The sequence below is a fragment of the Silene latifolia genome, chromosome Y (assembly GCF_048544455.1).
Source record: "Silene latifolia isolate original U9 population chromosome Y, ASM4854445v1, whole genome shotgun sequence".
Classification (NCBI taxonomy): Eukaryota; Viridiplantae; Streptophyta; class Magnoliopsida; order Caryophyllales; family Caryophyllaceae; genus Silene; species Silene latifolia.
The window spans coordinates 16,271,379-16,295,340 of record NC_133538.1 but is presented as its reverse complement, the minus strand read 5'-3'; the positions used below and the strand labels follow the sequence as shown (position 1 = coordinate 16,295,340).

General features: G+C 40.6%; 1 long non-coding RNA gene across 1 annotated transcript; it reads left to right on the top strand.

Annotated features, from left to right (window-relative positions):
• Nucleotides 1-16,939: 16,939 nt before the first annotated feature.
• Nucleotides 16,940-17,534, top strand: LOC141633734 (uncharacterized). The gene is made up of 3 exons (XR_012538509.1): nucleotides 16,940-17,092; nucleotides 17,170-17,296; nucleotides 17,421-17,534. It is a non-coding gene; the product is annotated as an uncharacterized LOC141633734 (long non-coding RNA).
• Nucleotides 17,535-23,962: the final 6,428 nt, after the last annotated feature.

Here is a 23,962-nt window from a genome sequence, read left to right as displayed (position 1 = left end):
GGTCTTGTCAATTTATTATCTATCACGTTTTAAGTGAACTAAATCGGTGAACTACGATAATTATAATTGACACGGCCGATGACTCGATATGATATGCATGTGTTGTTATGGCGATTTGGCAATGCATGCAACATATTAAAAGAAATGCAAAGCAATAAATAAAATTCCTAGTATGGCCTTCCTAAAAATAGAAAATCAAATAATCTATTACATATTCGGAAACCAACTCCTTTGGTCCCTTGAATCTTCAAGTGGCACGCCTCCCAAGACACCGTCTTCGACGGATCACCTTTCCATAATTACAAATAATAATAAAAATACAAAGCTATTCCTATTATAAATTTGTACAATGGAAAAACTAATGAAATAAAAATAAAAGTGATACGAGATCACATTAATAAATTACAACCGAATCAATATTCCCTTTCATTACGGGTAATATCGGTTAAAACTAAGGCCATACTAAGATAAAATTACATAATTCAAAATTGTATAAATAAAAGACATTCAACAATTGAAATATGCAGCATTATAATATGTACCTATCATGCAAAATCATGTGCCAAATCGCCCCATTTAACTTATGTCGTACATATAACCCGATTTTATGGAAATGCGTGATAATAACCTTTTAAAATCACTAATTAACACTTAAATCACATCTAAGCTCAAGTTAATTATCCTAAAACTTTTTAGGACTCAAAAATTAGTCATCACATAATTTTTGACAATAATTCAACTTGATTTAATTTTATGCTCATTTTTTACCTCAAAATCATTATTTATATGAAATAAATCCAAATTAAATTATAAAAATTTTGAATTTTGAATTTTAAATTTTTGAACATTTTGGAATGATTCCATGACACTTATAATGTCAAAAAACATGGTTAAAATTTTCGAATTAATTTTGAGAAAATATAGTTGCATTTTATCATTCTTATCTCATAAAATACATAAAGTATCCGAAAATTAATTCAATAATTTTTACAACCTTAGATCTGATTAGTGGGATATTAATGCAACTTAAAATAATTTTCTCAAGCCATGCAATACGTTTTAGCTAATTTTGCTAAAATAGTCACTATTTATGCCATTTTTACTCTAAAAATCCATAAATCATGCTAAAAGAGACCTTTTAATCTAAAAATTTACATACTATCTGTAAATTATGCATGTGACATCATATTAAACGATCATGGCTTAATTCGATATTTAACTATTTTTAACCATTTTACCTCTTTTAATCCATTTTTATCTCATAAAAATCATAAATCATGCAATATTAATCAAATTAACTCGACTTTTTACACACAACTTGTAAAATATGCATGTGAGGTTAAATAAAATTTCCAAGGTCAGAAACTTAGTTTAACTATTTTTAGCATTTTAATTCCCATTTTAGTCATAAAAATGTAATAAAATCACTAAAAATCATTAAAATGAGCAATAAATTTCCATAAATCATAAAAATGACCTAAAAAAATTTTAGGACCAGAATATATAACATGAATGATGATTTCGTGGCTTATACTAATAAATCACAAATTTTTAGTTTTATATGTTAACCTTTTAACTCGGAAAAACAATAACCGATTATGCATGCAACATCCTTATGCTCTGATATCACTTGTTAGGTTCATATACATAGGATTAGACTCCTATAATAGTGAACTAATTAAATTTTTAATTATTTGTTCTTTAGATCTAGTGCATGCATAACAAAATGAAAGATTTATAAGAAAAACAATGTCCCTTACATTGATGGTTTGTTCGAAAAATGGGCACAAGTAAGGTCACCTTCCTTCACTTGTTCTTGAGCTAAATATGATGGATGATCCTCCTAAGACTCCAAGTATAGAAGCCACTCCAATAAATTGCACCCAAGATTAATCCCAAAAATTCCTACTAATATTAACTAGATATGTAGTAGAAATGTACCTTTAATAATACTAATATTTCTAGTATTACTGTTGGGGCTGGTGTCCTTTACAGTTAGTGCAAGGACTTATAAATCTCTAAAAGGATCAAAGGGTATACTTTTGTATCATAATCAGTTGGTCCACGTTTATCAATAACGGTTGGCTTGCTAGATAAGTTTGACGTTATTGTCATACAGATGGCGGTGATCAACTGGTCCCTAAAAGTCACACCTATAAGAAACCCACGGCCGAATGAGAGGGAACAAAAGGGAGAGTTTCTCCTCCCTTCAAACCTAATCATTCATTTTGTAAAATTCTAGGGTTTTGGGAATTGTGCCTCTCGAAACTCGGATCTCTCATCCAACATAAACTCACATCAAGTTCTCCCTATATTGCAAGGAAATCGGAGAACACTTCTAGCACAAGGGCATATCTCGGACATCTTGGGTGCAACAATTAGGAGGGAATCACTGTTGATTTCTGTTCTTTACGCCGTGCATCAAAGGACCCGAGGTTGATTTCTATTGCTTAATCGTTTCTTTATGCTTTTCGTTTTATGACTATAAATCACATATTAAATTTATGTTATAATCCTTAAATTTAATGGGTTTTATACGGATCTAACCCTACAAGTGGTATCAGAGCGAGGCCACGTAAATTTTCTATGTGTTTTTCATCAAACGGATTTAGAAACGATGATTTTTTTTTAAAAAATTTGGTGCGGCATCCATGTTTTGCTCTCGGCACAATTTTTTTTTGTTTGTTGCGTTTTGTCTTGAGTACCGTGTCAAGTTTACACGGTGTGAGTTGTTGCTTGTCGAGTTTTCGATTTGATCTTTGCATATTGTTTTTGTAATCGATATTCATTGCAATATGCTAAAGATCTATCATTTGTTTGCTTAAAATTGTTGAAACCGTGTGGCTGTTTTTTTGGTCTCGGCCAATTTTTTGTCACGGCTTTTTTGTTGAAAACCGTGTGGCTTTTCTGTTTTTACGGCCTGTTTTCATATTTTTTTTTTGCCTTGGATAACGTGCCTCATGGTTATTGCTAGATCAGACGATCTCTTGTTTTGTTTTCGATTCATTCTTCACATGTTGTAATTTTAACCGATAATTATTGCAATATGTTGAAGATGTAACAATTGTAGTTTGTTTTCTATACGGATTAGATTAAAATTGCAATTGTGTTTTATCAAACCGTTTTGTTTTGATCTTTTGTTGCTCACGATTTTGAGCCGTATAAATTTTTTTTGCCTTTTGATGCTCTCGGTTTTAAAGCATTTAAAAAAAAAAAAAAAAAAAAAATTCGTGGTACTGTTCACTGTTCACGTCCAGCAGTGAAGAAAAAAAAAAAATTTGTTTGTTTTTTTTTTTCGGCCTTTTATTGCATAAAACGGATTTATGCTCTCGCTTGATAGTGAAACGGTTCACCCACGTAATATTAAGTTACTTTAAAACGATTTATAGTAACGGATTATCTCGGATTAAAATTAACTTGACTAAAGCGGTTTTGTCATATAATTTTAATTATTTTTGGTGGTTTGGATAAATTTAACATAATTACGGAATTATGTCACGAATAAATTTAATTTTAGTTGATGCATTTTAATTTATCGTTCTTGTTTATATTTTGAATGTTTTGAATGCCTTTTAATTACGTATTTAATTATTTTGCAAACGGTTGTAACTTAGTGTGGCCTTAGTAGAACGTGTTACCGTAATGATGGAACACGGTCTTGGTTGTATTTTGAGATCTCGTATCTCCATTTTATTTCTTTTAATTACAGTTTTTATTTAGAATGTAAATAGGTTTATATTTGTAAATTTTAATTGTAATTTTTGAGAAGACTAAAGATGGAGACCGGATGCTCACTCCCGCTACATGGACAAAGATGGAACATCAAGACAAACTTTTCGGGTCCAACGGTGGATTCCAAAGTTGTATTTTGTTTTTTTACTAGGATAGGCCACACTAGGAAATTTTTATTTACGTATTGCATTCATTTATTTATTTTATTGTAACGATAGTATGCATCATATTCCGCCTAAAAACCAAACCACCTAATAATTGCATGAAAACTGACACATATAGAGGTCACGAGTTAGTTTTCTTTGACATTCGCATGTCACACGATTTTAAGCCATCACCCAAATTAATTCATTCACGCAAACGCTAGTTATTCGTTCACTTAATATGAATTATAATTTAGTTGATGGGATCTTCCTCGTATAAACAAAAATTGAGAATAGTCTTTATAGGTCAAACTCCAATGAGTCCCTTCTTCGTCGGTAGGCATAATATGACCCCTTCTACGTCGGGTAAGTTGGAACCGATTGACCTATTTTATCTCAACACCATAGTCACTCGTACGATCCTGTGACTATGGTGGACTATAGATAGGATTTACGGAAATCTATCGACCAAGAGTTCTTCCGGAAGAATTAGCTAAACAGTTGGCTTATCAATTTACAGAAATTGAGTCTTGGGATCACTTGTATCATTCTTGAGGGAGATCAATTATGCAAGTGCATTGAGTCTACACGTTAAAATGAATTTTAAATAGACTTAAATCACCTCGATGAGTTGCTTATTTCGTTTTTGTTTTTCTTTCTTTTTCAGTGTAGATCACGAATTTTTAACTGCAAATAACAAATGGCTGGTTCTACTGATAACCCAATGCCAAGTGCCACATTGGACCGTGAGTCCTGGCTTCGGATCTTCATGAATCAGATGAATCAGTCCACTCGGATCGAAGAATGATGGATCCAACTTCGCGGACCGGGAGGCGGCATTACGGAATGTCGCGCCGACGGAAGCTCAAATATCTATTAGAGCCCATCCCGCAAACCCAGGTCCCACGGCAGAGTCTTTGAAATCACCAAGTTTAACGATTTTCGTATGGAAGCGGGTGCGATTAAAAACGTACTCATTTTTGCAATGGAACCCAATTTGCGGAAACGCTTCATAGCCCATGGTGCGAACAAGATTTTCACCACGCTCACTAAGGAATTCTCGAAAGCACCGAGAATCGTGACCTATGAGCATACCACTCGCTTCTTTGATGCGAGACTCCAGAAGGGCCAACCAGTTAGCCCACACATTCTCAGCATGATTGAGAATGTCGAGAAGTTGGAGACCTTTGATTGTAAGATCGGCCGAGAACATTGTGATCGACCGCATACTTCATTCACTCCACGATGGTTATTCGCAATTTAGAGCGAATTACTATATGAATGATTTGAAGAAAACTCCCCATGAGCTGCACTCCTTCTCGTACAGACCGAGAAGGACATGAAGTTCAGTGGGAGCTTGAAACAGGATGTTCTCGTTGTGACAAACAAGGGGAAAGGTAAGGGCAAAGCTCGGGCAAACCTAGCAGTAGGTAAACCGAAGTTCAAGAAGTCGGGTTCAGGTAAGAGTGGGCCTGGTGAGTCGAGCACCTCATCTGGCGCGACAAAGAGCAAGAATGAAAACATGGAATGCCATCATTGCCACAAGACTGGGCATTGGAGGCGTACATGTCCTGTTTATCATGAGGACTTAAAGGCAGGTCGTGTTAAACCTGTTGGTATGTCTTCTTCTTCTACTTTTATTCATATGATTGAGATTAACCATGCAAGTTACGGAACTTGGGTACTTGATATTGGTTGTGGTTCTCATCTGTGTAATCATGTGCGGGGGCTCCGAAACATCGAACCCCTCGTAAAGGGTGAGGTGGACTGCGTGTCGGGAATGGAGCACGAGTGGCTGCCATCTCAAAGGGGACATATGTGATCCAGCTTCCTAGCGGATTTGAGTTGTCATTATATGATTGCTATTATGTACCCGATCTTTGAAAAACATTATTTCGGTTTCTGCACTTGACAAACTTGGTTTTTCATTTGTAATAGAGAATAATACTTGCATTTTCTCATTACACGATATGATTTATGGCAAGGCAGTCTCCATGAACAGAATTTATGTTTTAGATCAGACCACCGAAATATTACACGTAATGAATAAAAAGTTAAAGGTTGGTGACAAAGATCAAACGTATCTATGGCACTGCCGTATGGGACACATTAATGAGAAATGCGTAAAACAGCTCATAAAAAATGGAGCTATCTCGGCCTTTGATTTTCAATCATTTGGCATGTGTGAATCATGTCTCATCGGTAAGATGACTCGAATTTCCTTCAAAGGTGTTGGAATGCGCGCTGCTGACCTATTAGGGCTCATACACACGGATGTATGTGGTCCTATGTCAATCACCGCACGAGAAGGCTATAGGTATTTCATCACTTTCACGGATGATTTAAGTAGATATGGCTATGTCTACTTAATGAAGCACAAAAGTGAATCTTTTGAGAAAATCAAAGAATACCAAAATAGGGTACAGAACCTACTTGGTAGAAAGATAAAAACACTACGTTCAGATCGTGGTGGCGAGTATCTTTCTCACGAGTTTGATCAACACCTAAAGGACTGTGGGATTGCCCTGCAGTTAACTCCACCTGGAACACCTCAATTGAATGGTGTGTCCGAACGGAGAAATCGAACACTACTTGATATGGTTCGATCCATGATGAGTCACACCATGTTGCCTGACTCATTGTGGGGTTATGCTCTTCGTCACAATTTGCTCTAATACTTAACCGAAGTCCGTCTAAAGCTGTTGACAAGACTCCATATGAACTATGGAAGGGAACGGTCCCTAACTTGTCCTTTATACGGGTTTGGGGCTGCGAGGCTTATGTCAAGTGGAGACACGAGGATAAGCTCGGCCCGCGATCGGTCAAGACGTACTTTATAGGTTATCCTAAAGGAACGCTTGGTCATTACTTTTATTCGCCAACCGAACAACGTGTTTTTGTTGCGGCTAGTGCGACATTCTTAGAGAAGGAATTTCTCGAGAATGCAAAGAGTGATAGAACCTTCGAATCGTCGGAGATTCCGAACCAAGTACCGAGCAACTATTGGAGGAACCTATTCCTTCAATTCCGGCTGCGGTTAACATTCCTGAGGAACCTAGGAGGTCGGGAAGAGTCTCTATTCCTCCGGACAGATACATTGGTATGGTCGAGGAACATGACATAGATGACGTTCTACTCTTAACGAGTAGTGAACCCGCAACCTATAAAGGTGCCATGACTAGTTCTGACTCAAAGCTATGGCTTGAGGCCATGCAATCCGAGATGGACTCTATGTATGAGAACCACGTATGGGATCTTGTTGACTTACCTGCTAAGGTTCGTCCCCTTCAATGCAAATGGCTTTACAAGATAAAGCATTCTGTGGAAGGTCAACAAGATATCTATAAAGCACGACTAGTTGCTAAAGGTTTCACCCAAGTGCCAGGTTTGCACTACGATGAAATTTTTGCACCCGTAGTCATGCTGCGTTCCATTCGGATTATCTTAGCGATCGCCGCTTTTCATGACTATGAAATTTGGCAAATGGATGTGAAAACCGCCTTCTTAAACGGCTTTTTGGAGGAAGAGTTGTACATGGTACAACCCGAAGGTTTCATCGATCCACAACATCCTAAGAAAGTATGCAAACTTAAGCGTTCCATTTATGGACTTAAGCAAGCATCTCGGAGTTGGAATCATCGCTTCGACCAAGTGATTAAAGAAAATGGATTTACTCGATCGGTCGAGGAACCATGTCTTTATATCAAGTCGAGTGGGAGCAAGATTGTCTTCCTAATATTGTATGTCGATGACATACTCCTGATTGGGAATGACATACCTCTCTTAACTTCGGTGAAAGTATGGTTGAAAAACCATTTCCAGATGAAAGATCTGGGAGAGGCACAAAGAATTCTAGGCATCCGTATCTATCGAGATAGATCACGACGGATGTTATCTCTCGATCAGAGTCTTACATAGACAAAATCCTAGAGAGATTCAGCATGACTAACTCCAAAAAGGGGTTTCTTCCTATGGCTCCAGGGGTGCATTTGAGCAAGTCTCAGGCACCAGAGACACCGGAAGAGAAAGAGCGCATGGCACGGATTCCCTATGCTTCGGCTATAGGATCAATCATGTATGCCATGATATGCACACGTCTGGACGTGGCATATGCATTGAGTATGACAAGTCGATTCCAACAGCATCCAGGTGAACCACATTGGCTGGCTGTCAAGAACATTCTTAAGTACCTACGGAGGACTAAAGATTGGGTATTGACTTATGGAGGCCCTCAAAAGCTATGCGCAACCGGTTACGCAGATGCTAGCTTCCAAACGGATCGTGATGACTCGAAATCTCAGTCTGGATTCGTTTTTACTCTTAATGGCGCCGCAGATCACCTGGAAGAGTTCCAAACAAAAATCACATAAAGAGATTCTACGATCGAGTCCGAGTACTATGCCGCGTCTGAAGCTACAAAGGAAGCAATATGGATGCGTCAATTCTTACATGGACTATCTATAGTGCCTAGTTCGAATGACCCGATCACCATCTATTGCGACAATAGTGGTGCCATCTTCCAAGCTAAGGAGCCTAATTCTAGCAACAAGTCTAGACATGTACAACGGAAAGCTCATCTAATCCGAGATTACGTGGAGCAAAAGGAAGTAGTGATAGAAAAGATTGCTACAGATAATAACATAGCAGATCCTCTCACTAAAGCATTACGACAAGATAAGCATGAAGGGCACGTTAATTCCATGGGAATTAAACGTGTTCCTAAGTTGTAGTACTCTTTTATGGATTAGATTCATTCCCTTTTGTACTCTATACGACATCATCGTTTTGATATTTATATATTTTGTTTTTTCATGTGGAATTGTACGACAATTTTTGAACACCACAAAGTGAACTGAACGAACATTATATTTTTCAGTCCTTAATTGCCCACATGAGTGATAACTCGGCAATTATTTTGTGACGTTGGTTGATGGTGGGTTCAACGAGCCATAAGTCAACCGGTTGACTGACCAATCACAGAGGCGATTTATACGGATATTTCGTAGGACACAATTGTGACATCGACGTGGAGTCCTAAATGTTTTACAACATTCGGTGCCCGGTCGTGGATAGGACCTCCATGGTGATCCTAAGAGTCGATTCTTTTGACTATCGACTGTCTCTTGAGACTAAGGCAGATTTTGGGTGACTTTGGTTTCTTTCTCACGGTCATCCGTAACAGGGGGCCAAGTAGTTTTTTTTTGGGTCATTTCATGCTGTGCTTAGATCGGAAGGAGTTCGAGTTGAAGGAAATATTCAGCCTTTATCGGGTACTCGATATTTCTCAGGGCCACTCGAGGAGTCAGAATCGAAATGCATGGCCATGCTCGGATACGGATTCGTTTTATCGGTTAAGTTACTCTCTAGTCGGGGAAACCACTCTTGATCCAGATCGATTGTAAAATACGACCTTTGTGGATCCAGATCTGCAAATTGTTTTACATTGAGTGGGAGAAATTTTAAATGAATATGAGAATCGGTTATCGCACATACACTTGTACGGACAAGTGGGAGTTTGTTGGAGGTGGTGTCCTCCAGTTAGTGCGGATAACGTCATTGCACATACACTTGTACGGACAAGTGGGAGCTTGTTGGGGCTGGTGTCCTTTACAGTTAGTGCAAGGACTTATAAATCTCTAAAAGGATCAAAGGGTATACTTTTGTATCATAATCAGTTGGTCCACGTTTATCAATAACGGTTGGCTTGCTAGATAAGTTTGACGTTATTGTCATACAGATGGCGGTGATCAACTGGTCCCTAAAAGTCACACCTATAAGAAACCCACGGCCGAATGAGAGGGAACAAAAGGGAGAGTTTCTCCTCCCTTCAAACCTAATCATTCATTTTGTAAAATTCTAGGGTTTTGGGAATTGTGCCTCTCGAAACTCGGATCTCTCATCCAACATAAACTCACATCAAGTTCTCCCTATATTGCAAGGCAATCGGAGAACACTTCTAGCACAAGGGCATATCTCGGACATCTTGGGTGCAACAATTAGGAGGGAATCGCTGTTGATTTCTGTTCTTTACGCCGTGCATCAAAGGACCCGAGGTTGATTTCTATTGCTTAATCGTTTCTTTATGCTTTTCGTTTTATGACTATAAATCACATATTAAATTTATGTTATAATCCTTAAATTTAATGGGTTTTATACGGATCTAACCCTACAATTACTACCTCTAGTAATAGATTTATGTGTATTAGTATTTATGAGAGATTTTGCAATTGCATGTGAGGGAAAAACTTGAGAGAAAACAAGTAAAAACCAACAAGAAAAATTGAGCAACAAAATGCTCTATATAGAGAGCCAAAACCGGTGGCCTCTCCTTATGTGGGGAATCATTTTTCTTTTGTTTTTACTCTCTTGTTTAGTTTAGGTAGAGTGTGTAAGAGTATAGGTATGATTAAAGCTCATATGACAAGTCACTATCATGCTTTAATCAAAATATACAAGACAAAAGAGCATCTTTTACTCTCTTGTTTTGGCCGAAATATTGGCCCTATTTTGGTCCATTTTTGCCTTTTGTCATTTGTCCCACAAATTCTTATAAGTCATATGTTTAACTATCTTACATAATTAATTATTAATGTAATCATTTAACACTTAAATATTACAATTAATAATATAACATACACTTCACTTTTTGAGTAGTATACTACCATTATATCAACATATAATGGGTCCCATAATTACTAGTTTGTTAAAATTACAACTTCTTGTAACTTTAAATAACTAATTACCTCTACGTCTAAACTTATATAATACCTCAACTAATTTAGTAAATTAACACTTAATTACTAAATTTAATCTTATTTAATCACATTACAATAAGACGCAAAATTGCACTCCCATAATTAAGTAATTAATTAATCTGTATCGCATACAATTAATTAAATATCTATTTGGGCCTCATCCTATAGGTGTGACCTAAAGGGATCAACTGACCACCACCGTCACACGACAGTAATGTCAAACTCTAGTTAGCCAATCATTACCGATTAATGACGGTCAATTGACTGTATAAAGAATCATCTCTCACGTATTCTTAGTATGAGATTTAATAATGATATTTAAATCATGTGATCGCACTATTGTTGAGGACACATTTCCCAACAGAAATTCCGTTCAATGTTGGGCTTGTCAACAAGCCAGGTCAACTTTCTTCTTGCTCCTCATGGTGTGGATATGTTGGCTCTCATCAACATTTTCTCAAACCGATTGGATGCCAATGTCTCGGAGGTGGCTAGGAGAAGGGCTCTTGCCTTTTGCCTTGTCCATGTATACCTCTTTGTTGATGCTTTGAAGAAGGAGTGGCCAAAATGCTATGGTAGCATGACCCTTGTTCATGTAGTTGAGCAAATGGAGCATGGTAGAGATCCATAATGGTTGGTGCTTGGCGAGATTATCTAAGCTTTGGACAAGGAGGGGTCTTGTGGAGAAGCTCCTTCATTTGAATCTCCAAGGATCCTCCAAGTGTGGCTATTGGAGTGGCTAAGGTATGTAGAGCCTCCAATTGATTCCTCCTCTTATTCCTTCCGTCACCTTACTATGAGGAAGAAGTTGTACTCGGATAGCTTTACTTCCTCCGAGGCCTATTGGGCCGCGAAATTGGCGGAGGAGGGTGATCCTCACATCCGTTGGGTGGTGCCATGGTGGCACTTGAGGTCCTTCACGGGGTTGCCCACTTCGGGCGCTAGTCCTCGTTCTTTGATGGTGGTGGGTTTGAAGGTTGCCTCCTTCATTTATCCTAAAAGGCTCATGAGGCAAATGGGGCGTCAACAAAAGGTGCCCGCTCAAGATACCCTTGTCCAAGAGAATGTTTTCCGGAACTCCGAGCTTGTGGAGGTCTTCGAAATATGGTGGGCCGGTCGGCCGCTTTGGGAGGAACCAAACCCCGTTTCCACGACATAGGTGACTCCCGCGTACGTAAAGTGGTCAAGAGCTTCATCTTTGGAGGGGAGGTCCAAATCCCGTAAGGACGAGGTCGTCGACTTGAATTATCGAGAGGTTGGCAAGGCCAACCGTGCCTTCTTTGAGGATTATGTTGATGGAGTTAGCCCGGATGTGATGAGGCCACCAAAGAGGAGAAGCTCGGGTCCCAAAAATGTAGTGGGCCGTGCATGGGCTCGTTTGGGCTGAACATGGGGTCTTGCAATAGACCGGAGGCCGTCGCCGTTGTAGACCCGTTGAGGATTCGTTCCGAAGAGGAAGTTCAAGCTAGGCGGGCCAACAAGAAGAACAAGGGGAAGATGTACCCCGAGGGAAAAGGCAAGGGTATAATGGAAGAGTGAAGATCTCCATTACCCATTTTATTATTATGTTGTACTAGCTACGGTTTGTGTGTTTTGTGCTAGTTTTACTATGTGAGGTGTTTTAGTCGACACCTTAGCTTTCACAAGTTGTAGACTAGTCGAGCTTTATTTGTTGTTAAAATTGTAATTCCTCCCATTATTAATTAAATAAGAGGATTGCTCGTGTCAAAAATGTGAACGCTTGTTTCTTCCATCCATTTTGTAAAGGCAATTCGGTTTGAATCGTCCTAAACATTTGCACTCGGGAAGGTGGGATTTTTGTAGGAAGGGAGAAAGGCTTCTTTTTTGTATTTTTGCGGGAAAGGGAATGTTCTTTCCCTCTTTTTTTTGATGGGGATGATATGGGTGATGTTTTTTTGATTACAGGGATGTTTTTTTTATTATGGGGATGGTTGTATCCTTCTTGTGTAAGAAAGGACTGCCAACGTATCCACCTGAAGAGGTGAAATCAAACCATGCTCGTAGTTCAAGGGGTTTTGTTTGAGTGCAAATGGATGTTGCCTTTGACAGATCAAAGGACATTTGAAACGGGCAAGGTGCCGCCACTTAGACTCAATAAAACATGCAATTTCAAATCAGAACGCGTTGAGGAACTTGACTTGAAGAGGGTTAAGGTGGTTGCTAGTTGTAAAACTAGGGTTAGGTTGTTGGTTGCTACGGTTTAAGGGTAGTATTTCTTGAGTTGGTCTAGGTTGGTTGGGTTTGTAAAATCCTCCCCGTCTAGGTCACTCAGTCTCACTGCGCCCCCGAAAGTATTTTCTTGACCAGGTATGGCCCGGCCCAGTTGGGTTTGAACTTTCCCCTCGGATCGACGGATAATGGTGCTCGAAATGACTTGAGGACCAAGTCACTCTCCTTAATGTTCATGGGTTTAACCTTATTCACTACAAGAAAACCTGAAACAGGCGACCGAAATTTGACGACTGAAAGAAGTAGTCGCCAAATTGGCGACTGATTTTCAAATTGGCGACTGAAATTAGTCGCCAATATGGCGACTGACTTTTTCAAAAAAGGAATCAAACGTGGCGACCGAAATTTTGGATTTGGCGACTGAATTATGGGTAGTCGCCAATTTGGCGACTGAATTTCAGTCGCCAAATTGACAATCAGTCGCTAAAATTTTTAGTACAAACCAGGCTGTCATTTTAAAAAGGGAATCTACGTGGCGACTGACTTTTTGAATTTGGCGACTGAAATTAGGGTAGTCGCCAAATTTGGCGACTGATTTTCAGTCGCCAATTTTTTTATTACTTTCAGCCCCTCTCTCCTACTTTACTCTTTGCGAAACAAAAAAAAGGGGACGAGCGAACGATTTGGCGAACGACGACACCAACCAACAACACCACACAACCACCCTTCCACCGCCATTTCCACCGCCACATCCACCCTCTTTAATTAGGTTAGTTGTTTTTGTTTAATTTCAGTTTATTTAGTTTAATTTGTTAGATTAATTTATAGTTAGTTTGATTAATTTGTTGTTAGTTGGTTAGATTTATTTGTAGTTAGTATGTTTGATTAATTTGTAGTTAGATTTAGTTTAATTTGTGTTTGAATTAAAAGGGAATGATTAAGGGGGTTTTTGTCTAGGTTTAGGGTTATGGGTGGGGGTGGTTTGGTGGGTGGCGGTCGGCCGGCGGTCGGCCGTGGTGGGCGTGGTTGGGGTGGGTCGTGGGGTGGTGTTTGGTGTTGGTAGCTAAGTGAAACCGTCTCATTATCATTAGTATTAAGCTAAGTGGAACCGTCTTAATTAATATTATTATTATTATTATTACTAAGTTAAGTGAAATCGTCGTATTATTATTAATATTAAGCTAAGTGAAACCGTCTTTTGCATTAATGGAATTAGCTAAGTGGAACCGTCTTTTGGATTAAGAGAAATTAGCTATTAGCTAAGTAGAACCTTCTTTAGGACTTGATTTTGATAAATTTAGTTTGATAATTCATGTTATTGATGAATTGAGGTAGAATAACCTTGTTATTTTTGTTTTTCTTTTCTCTTTTCGGGGTTGTCTTGTGTTTGCTGCTAGGCACCACCGCACGCTGTGTAGTTTGTTGCTTCTTGTTTTCTTTTCATTTTTGCTTTTACTTGATTAGGTAACCTCCTCTTACCAGTTACCTTTTAAATTTACTAATTTTAGTTCAAATTATGTTACGGACTTTAGGATAGAAGCCTTTATTATGTGGTTGAATTGGGCTATTGATTGACTTAATTAATTTAGTACTTGATTGTGTTGTTGTTTGATTTGATGTTGACTTAGTACCCGTTCAAGAATTACTCATTAGGAGTAATTCTTGAATAGTCCCCATTTTGGGACTGTCTTTGTACGTTTCAAGTCATTTAGGTAGTAAACACGTACTTGTGATTTATTAATGAGGAATGAGTTTGGTGGCGATCCCTTTAATGTTCTTCGAATACATGTATATGTGTATTTGGAGAATCAAGGGAATTGCTGCGAATTTTTTCCTCATTAATAAATTACAAGTGTGTTTGCTAGTGACTTGAAACGTACATTGACGGGTTTAGGTTGGAGTTATAAGGACCCCATTCGAAGATGGATTACTTATTGACAATATTTATATATTGTTTTCATATGTTTATTGTATAATGTGGAGTATAATGTTTAAATTTTGTATGTAATATTATTGTTATTTTTTAAAAATGTTTAAATTAATTTGGGGTCTTCTTTAGATTAAAATGAAGAGATTGGAACGTTCATGGATGTATGAAGGAAGATTAGACCATTCCAATAAGAAAAGACGTCCTACCGCTAGATTTATAAAGGGTGTTAGCGAGTTTATTGAATTTGCTAAACAACAAGATGAATATGACTTGGTAGACAAAAAACTTAGGTGCCCTTGTGCCAAATGCAAAAACCTGAAATACCAGCTTGACATTGTAGTAGAAGAACATCTCATTATAAACGGGTTTAAACCAAATTATTACAATTGGATTTCACATGGAGAAGCATATTCTCCAATTCATGAACAAACTCACACCCAACAAATACAAAATGATGAGAACCCATATAGAGAGATGGTTATTGATGCTATGGATTCCACTATTTTTAATAGTGATGACCTACAACTATTTCTGAAGAACAACCGCCACACCCACAAGCAAAAGCCTTTCTTGACATGTTAAAAGCCTCAGAAAAACCCTTGTATGAAGGAAGCAGAATGACATTGTTACAAGCCGCTTCTAGGCTAATTACCTTGAAATGTGAGTTCAATATGCCATTTGTTGCTGTTGATGGCATTGCCTCGTTACTTGAGGAATCTTTCCCCGATGATAATATCATGACCCGAAGTTTCTATACTACCAAAAAAGTAGTTAAAGGTCTTCAGTTACCACATGAAAAGATTGATGCATGTCCTGAAGGATGTATGCTATTTTGGAAAGATGATGCTTTGCTTGACAAATGTAAAGATTGTGAGGCGGATAGATATGAGACAAGTGAAGGAGATACAATTTTGGTGTTGAAAAAGGCAACGGCAAAGAAGAGGGCCAAAAAGAGTAAGAAAGCAATAGCATGTAACCAATTGTTTTACTTTCCTCTCGCACCAAGACTTCAAAGAATCTATGCCACCAAAAACATTGCCGAACAAATGAGATGGCACAAAGAAAACACACGTGCTCCGGGGAAGATGAGTCATCCTAGTGATGGGGAAGAATGGAAACGATTTGATCAGATGTATCCCGAATTTGCCAAGGAACCCCGCAATGTACGACTTGGCTTGTGTACGGATGGATTTGATCCTTTCGGTAATTTTGGGAGGAAGTATTCTTGTTGGCCCGTTATGGTCACACCATACAATTTACCACCTTGGTTATGTATGAAAAGACCATTTATCTTCTTGTCACTTATTGTTCCCGGACCAAAAAGCCCGAAACGTAATTTGGATGTTTATTTACAACCATTGGTGGAGGAGTTGAAATATTTGTGGGAAGTTGGGGTGGAAACTTATGATGTGTCTTAAAAACAAAATTTTCAACTTAAAGCTTCCCTTTTGTGGACAATAAATGATTTTCCCGCATATGGTATGCTATCTGGGTGGTCTACACAAGGACAAAAAGCATGTCCTTGTTGCATGGAGGAAAGTAAAGCATTTTAGCTTCCCAATAGCAAGAAAATAAGCTGGTTTGATTGCCATAGATGCTTCTTACGAGAGGGAAATCCACATAGGAAGAACAAGAAAGCTTTCACAAAAGGTAAAGAGGTGCTTGATGCCCCTCCGAAACGAGTGCCTGGGGATGAGATATGGAAGACGGTATGTGATTTACCATCCCCTATTGATGGTACCGAGGAAGAATTTAAAGAATTGAAAAAGCAGAAAAACGGTTGGTTTAAAAGAAGCATTCTTTGGGACCTTCCTTATTGGAAGACAATGTTGATAAGACATAATTTGGATGTAATGCACATAGAAAAGAATTTCTTTGAGCAACTAATTGACATGATCATGGATGTAGAAGGTGAAAAATGTGATAGCATTGCTTCTAGAAAAGATTTGCAGAAATTTTGTCATCGTCCCAAATTACACATTCGCGGCGACGGGTCTAAGCCAACATCCATTTTCACTCTCGACAAAGCTAAGAGAAAAGTATTGTGTGAGTGGTTACAAAATTTGAAGTTTCCTGATGGGTATGCATCAGATTTATCATTATTTGTGTTAATTTTTATTTGTATTACTGCAGATGGCTGGAGCAGGTCGAGGTAGGAAGCGTGGAGGCGGCTCAGGAGGAGCACAGAGTACGCGTCCGGAGCAGGAGGAGGAGTTTGTGCAGGAGGATCCGATGCAGACAGACGGTGACGGTGAGGAGACTGACGCTACCGACGAGCCAGCACGGGTGCCGATACGGTACACTTCGGATCATCGGATGATTCTTGAGCCGACGGGATTATGGTAAGTTTTATTCTTTATTAGTCTACTATTTTTATTTCTTTTTTTTTTGTAATTTTACATGTTCAAAATAAATGCAGGTTTATGGACGATTGCGTGATACGAGGTGTCACGAAAAGCACAAAGACTAATTTCGTGGGTCCAATTCCTACATCGTGGACACAAGCTTCTCATGCACAAAGAGAGGCGTGGTTCAATAACTTTCGGGTATATATTTTCCGTAATTCTTTGTTTTAGAAACAAAATAATTAATTTTGATAAATTTTTTAAGAACCAAGGTTATACTTTTATTTTATACTAATATGAAATTTTGTCGCTTTTTTTTTTGTAGTTATCATTTGCTTGGTCACCGTCTCAAGAACAGAATGTCCGTATCAGGTACAATGACGTCGGTACTCGACGATATCGGGACGTGATTTGGAAGGTAGTTAGGCGCCCAAAGGAACCAGACCATATGAAAGGTATTTAATTAACTTGTTTTGTTATTTGTATTAATTAGCTTATACTCTCTTATATTATAAATAATATCAGTAACTTATTAGTTATGATTTCATATGTGTAATTGCAGGTGACAAGTATGAAGGCTTAATAAAGCATACCAAAAGTGAAGATTTTCAGAAGAAGTCTAAGCAAGCATCCCTCAACAAAAGAGGAGGAAAGGAAGACGCCGTGAACGAGCCTACTCATTACGCGGGTTCACGATCGTTCTGGAATCGTATGTTGGGTGTAAGTACTTTGTCTATTATTTCACACTTTTTTTTTTGTTTTCAATGCATCATGTTTATTTTATGTTAGATTTTTTGTTGATTTTATAACATGTATGTTTTTTTTTCATTCAGAGAGGAAAGAAGAAGTCACAGCCGATTGCGACGGTGACGGAATCAAGTTTTCGGACACGCATTCCGAGTTGACCACAAAGGGGTTAGAACTTGGACTAAGCCAAAAGACAAGCAATTATATGTAAGTTTTCCGTAACACTTAATTTTTGTTAATTTATTCTCTTTTAAAATGTCGTATATAAGGTGGTTACCATATTAACTTACAACCATTTGTTTAATATTGTAGGAAGCATTTGAACGAGAAAAAGCCGCCAATCCAGAAAGACCGGACAATGACATATGGTATGAGTTGGTGGATGGCTTCAAGAAAGGGCACGTGTATGGTACCGGAAGTTCAACACCGGCTTTCTATGAGAAAACGCGTAGAAGATCGACTTCAACAATTCCCAGCAACACGTATCAACCGGGAATTATTAGTCAACTTCAAAGTCAAATAAGAGAGCGTGATGAACGTGATGCCAAACGTGATGAAGAACTTGCCAAACGTGATGAAGAATTCCGCCAAATGAAGGAAAGAATGGAAATGTTTGAGACTTGGTGGCAAGGTTGTAACCCCGGACCTAGACCCAACTACGATCTAAATGATTCGCATGGTCCACATGGGGGGAGTGGAGCCGGTGTTGGCTTCCAAGTAAGATGATTTCAGCACGTAAGCTTGTAAAACTTAAACTTTCGACTTGAACATTAGAATAGCTTAGCTTGTAAAACTTTCATTTTCAATATATGAAATGAAGTTTGAGAAAATGGGAGGTGTTAGGTTGAAATGTATGGTGTTGTGTGTGTTGAAATTTGGGATGTATGGTGTTGTGGAACATCGGTTTGTATGCAGGTTGTAAATATTTGGCTAGCAATGAAAACGAAAAAACCACCAAAACATACAGTGGCTTTGGCGACTGAATTGAGATTTGGCGACTGATTCAAGGTAGTCGCCAAAATGGCGACTGAATTTCAGTCGCCAAATCTCAATTCAGTCGCCAAATTACCTCAGCCAAACTGGCTACGTCACCCAAAAAATGCGACTGAATTGGCATTTGGCGACTGCTATTCAGTCGCCAATTTGGCGACTACCTTGATATCAGTCGCCAATTTGGCGACTACCCTATCAGTCGCCATTTTTGGTATTTGGCGACTGATTTTTCAGTCGCCAAATTTGGCGACCGACTTTAGTCGCCAAAGCTAGAAAACGCGACTAAGGTCCGCGATCGACGTTGGCGTTTCGATTTCGCCGCCAAATTGATTTTGGCGACTGATTTCAGTCGCCAAAATCAGTCGCCTGTTTTAATTCTTTTTGTAGTGATTGTTGAATGCACATTGTGTACGTCGTTGGTATAGCTGGACGTTGTGCAAGGCGTTGAGCCGCCGCTCGTCTAGAAGAGTGAGTTGTTCGTACCTTCGACGGGTCCATTCTGACTCAGGGACCTGACTCTCCAGTAGGATGCGTAGAGAAGGGACCTCTAACTCTACCGGTTGAACTGCCTCCATACCGTATGCTATGTAGAAGGGTGTGGCGCCTGTCGGTGTTCGGAAGGGGATTCGATATCCCTAGAGTGCGAATGGGAGCTTACTCGGCCAATAGCGATAGTTGTCTTGCATTTTCTTGATAATGGTGACAAGAGTTTTGTTAGCTACCTCCACCGCTCAGTTGGTTTGGGGACGGTAGAGGGATGATCGATGTCGTTTGATCTTGTATTTGTCCAGCAAGGCCTGAGTTTCCGCCCGGAAGTGAGAGCCTTGATCGCTGATGATTCATGGGGTACCCCATATCGGCAGATGATGTTGTTTTGGATGAACTTGGCCACTTGTTTGGCGGTCAAGACTGCATATGACTGTGCCTCCACCCATTTGGTGAAATAGTCGATGGCGACGAGGACGAAGCAATGCCCCTTAGTGCGTATCGGGTTGACTTTCCCGATGATGTCGATGCCCCAAGTTGAGAAAGGCCAGGGTGATGTCATGATGTATAAAGGGGATGGTGGTATGTGTTGTATGTTGGCGAAGATTTGGTAGTTGTGGCAATGTTTGACTGAGTTGCGGCAATCGGCTTCCCTGGTAGTCCAATAGTAACCTAACCGCATGATTTTTTAGGTAAGCATCATTGCGCTCATGTGAGGGCCACATTCTCCGTCGTGGACCTCTCCCATGACGTTTTTGGCTTTGTGATGGTCAATGCAAAGGAGGAGAATCCCCTGGGGTGTTCTTTTGTATAGTTAATCTTGGTTTATCACGAATTGTGATGCAAGTAAACGGACGGCTCTTTGTCCTCTTGAATCAGAGTTGGGAGGGAATTCGTTTTTGGTTTTGTAGTTGAGGATGGCTTGGTACCAGGGTTTGACATGGCTTTCCTCGTCGCTGTTAATGGCGCAAATGTGAGCTGGCTCGCTCCTTCTCTCGACACATAAGGGCATCGATGTCACGTCGTCGGGTATATTGACGAGCGCGGCGATTTTTGCTAGGGCATCGGCAAATTGATTTTCCTCTCGTGGCAAGTGGAAGTAGTCGACTTGGTCGAATCACTCGGCCTCTTGATTGATTTTTGCTCGGTAGGGAGCTAAGTTGTCACTTCGGATCTTCCATGATCCGGACACCTGATTGATGATGAGTGAGGAATCGCTGTGGCCCCTCAATATTTTGATGCCAAGTGTTATGGCTACTTGCAGGCCGATGAGGCATGCTTCATATTCAGCGGCATTGTTGGTGACGGCGAAGTCTAGCTTGAACGAGATCGGAACATGTTCTCCTTCTGGCGATATTAGAAGGATTCCTACCCCAAAGCCTCTCAGATTAGATGCGCCATCGAAGTATAGGTCCTATGCGTCGGAGTCGGCATAAAGGATATCTTCGTCAGGAAGTGACCATGTGTCGGTCGCAGGATCCTCGTTGACGGGATTTTCTGCCAGGAAGTCGGCGACTACCCTTCCCTTGATAACCTTGAGGGGTATAAACTTGAGATCAAATTCGGACAACATGAGTGTCCACCTAGACAGCCTTCCGTTTAGTATGGGTTTCTCGAAGATGTATTTGACCGGGTCCATCTTGGAATAGATGTGGACCGTATAGCTGAGCATGTAATGCCGCAGCTTCTTTGTTGACCATACTAGGGCAAGGCATATCTTTTCCAGTTGGGTTTACCTCGTCTCATAATCGATGAACTTTTTGCTGATGTAGTAGATGGCTCGTTCTTCACCGTCAACTGTTTGTGCTAGCATTGCTCCCAGGGCTGTGTTTGTGACAGACAGGTATAGTGATAAGGGAATCCCTTGTTGAGGTGGCATGCGGACAGGAGGTTTGGATAGGATTTCCTTTATCCTGTCGAAGGCCTTCTGACAGTCTTTCTTCGGTAGAGGAACAATGTTGGCCACCCTAAACCCGGCTTTGAACTGTTTATCCACTTCTTCTTTGATTTTCAGGGCCCATTCAGGACGCATTCGGCCCAGCTTTTGCTTCACGGGTTTAGCTCCGGGTTTAATGGGTATCAGATGCTCTGCGATTTCCCTGTCAATCCCAGGCATATATTTGTAGGACCAGGCGAATACGTCCTTGTATTCGTGGAAGAGGTCATTGAACTGTTGTCTTTCTGAGGGGTCAAGGGTTGTCCCTATCCTAAGTTCTTGAGGTGTTTTGTCGGTCCCTACGTTAATAGGTTCGGTCTCCTCAATGATGGGGGTCCTGGTTTCCCGTTTGTTAAGTTCTTTGGCTAGGTGAGGTGGGTAGTCACTCAAGTCAAATTCCTCATAGTCATTCAAAATTGAATTGCAGTTAAATTGACACGAGTGAAAAGCTCAGAGAGGACAGACATCTCATGGTCAGTCAGAGGCTGCACAGCAGAGGAGGTGGCCCCTGGAACAGGCTTCAGGTTGTCACCTTCCATGGGAGTGGGGATGACCCTAGTAGACTCAGTCTCTGAAGCAGCCACAAGCTTGTGATAAAACAGCGGGAAGGGGACCTTGACTAGGACATCAGGAGAATTAGGAGCTATGACAGACTCTGACTCCGACTCAGACTCATATTCTTCTTCACTTCCCTCTTTGAACATAGGGCCTTCTCCAGTTGTGATCTTGAGAATGCGGCCTTGGCGATCGGTCCACTTGACGGTTTTCCTCCAGCCCTGTGTAGCTTTCTCCGGGTCAGTGTCAGAGATCAAGGCGGTGGGGTCAAACTGGTTATCCCTCAGAGCAATGTTGATAATGTCCTCATAGTCGAGGTGCTTTATGTTATCTTCTCCAAAGAGGAGAGTGACAGCTTGTCCGTCGAGGCATGGGGACTTGCTTAGACTCGGTTGATGCAGCTTTGGTGTTGTTGGGGATGAAGTAGCCGTCCTGGAAGACTTCCACACCCGGGTGTCTGACCTTGGCCACAGAGTCATAGATCAGCTCAGAAAAGCCATGGTAGAGCTCGGACTCTCCCTCGGGGACAAAGTATCCATTGAGGGTCAAATGATAGGGACGGAGGATAACTCCATGCTTCTTGCGCTTCCGAACTAAGAGGTTCATCTCCTGGATATCCTCACTGGTAGGTTCATAGCCTAGCCCAAAGGGGATGTTGGGGATCTTAGCTTGTTTCAAGGGAGGTAAGGTGCTCTTTAGCTGATTGAGGGGTAAACCCGGGAAGTAACCCTGGCGCATCAGAATGCGGTTGACTGTGAGGTTGGTAAACGGGTCACAATCAAAGGGTGCTGATTCGTCAGTTATGGCATTCACAGCTTGGAATCCCTACATCTCGTTGTCATCCTCCTCAATGGCTTGGGAGGTCATTCCCTTTTTCATGACGGCTTTGATCGGGGAAGCAGGAATCGTGATCGTTTTCCCGTTGAAGGAGACCCTGATTTTCTGATGAAGGGTAGAAGTAACCACTTTTGAAGGCGTGAATCCAGGGACGTCCCAGAAGCATGTTGAAGGAGGCGTCGATGTCGACTACTTGAAGACAGGTTTTCCTTTCCAGTGGTCCGGTTGCGACGGCTAGAGTGATAACCCATGCGATCTTGCGATGAGTGCCGTCATAACCGTGTACTCCTTGATTGGTTAGGACCAAATCAGCTTCCTTAATACCCAGTTTGTGAGCCATTTTGAGGGGAATGACATTCACCGCGGATCCATCATCTACAAGGACCATAGGCACATTCTTTTTGAGGCATTGTACTGTGATGTACAGGGCCAAGTTGCGGTTGGCTCCGAACAGAGGGATATCTTCATCAGAGAAGATGACCGGGTTGCTCAGATCAGGGACATCCCTTGTCATGTGTACCACCACTTCTTCCGGGGAGGAGGTAGAGGGCACGGTCAGTTTTCCCAAGGCTTGTAGTAGAGCTTGTCGATGTTCGAAGGACGTGGCAATCAGTTGCCAAATTGAAATTTCGGCTTTTGCCTTCTGTAGCTGTTTGAGGATCAAATTCTCAGGAGCCTTGGGTTGAGTGTCCACGTCCGGGACAACCTGGTCGCTTATTGTTGGAACGACTGTTGGGTTTTGATAGGGGCGTCCGGACCGGGTAAGATGATCGATCTCTTTCGCCTGTTTCTCTTTCCCTGGGGATACCATTGATTTCGGGATCTCGAGGGTGCCTCGGAGGGATATTCCTTGGTGGGCAGTTTTTGTGAGGGAAATTTTTGTGAGGGTAATTTTTGTGGGGGAAATTTTTGTGAGGTTGATTATTGTGGGGGTGATTATTGTGAGGTGCATGCCAGAATGGTCACGGGAGCAATCCATCCGGGTGAGGGTAGTTTTGGGTGCCTGGGGGACCTTCCCTTGGGCACGGTGTTGGAGGATTGAAAATCAGTCGGCGGTAAGCATCGTCAAGTCGGGTAATCCTTTCAAAGAGATTGGCTATAGCTTCCTCAACTTGTTGGAACATGGCAAGCATGGTTGCGGCACTGAACACAAATACCCCGTCTGAGGCATCCCTCTCCAAGGCATTCACGTCGTCATCAATTGGCAGGATGAGGTGTGAGCAATCCAAGGTTGGCTCATCATCGGAGATAGCATGGATTCCCAAAGCGTTTATTTTGTTGTTCGTTTTAGTCGGTGGAGGCAAAGGCAATTC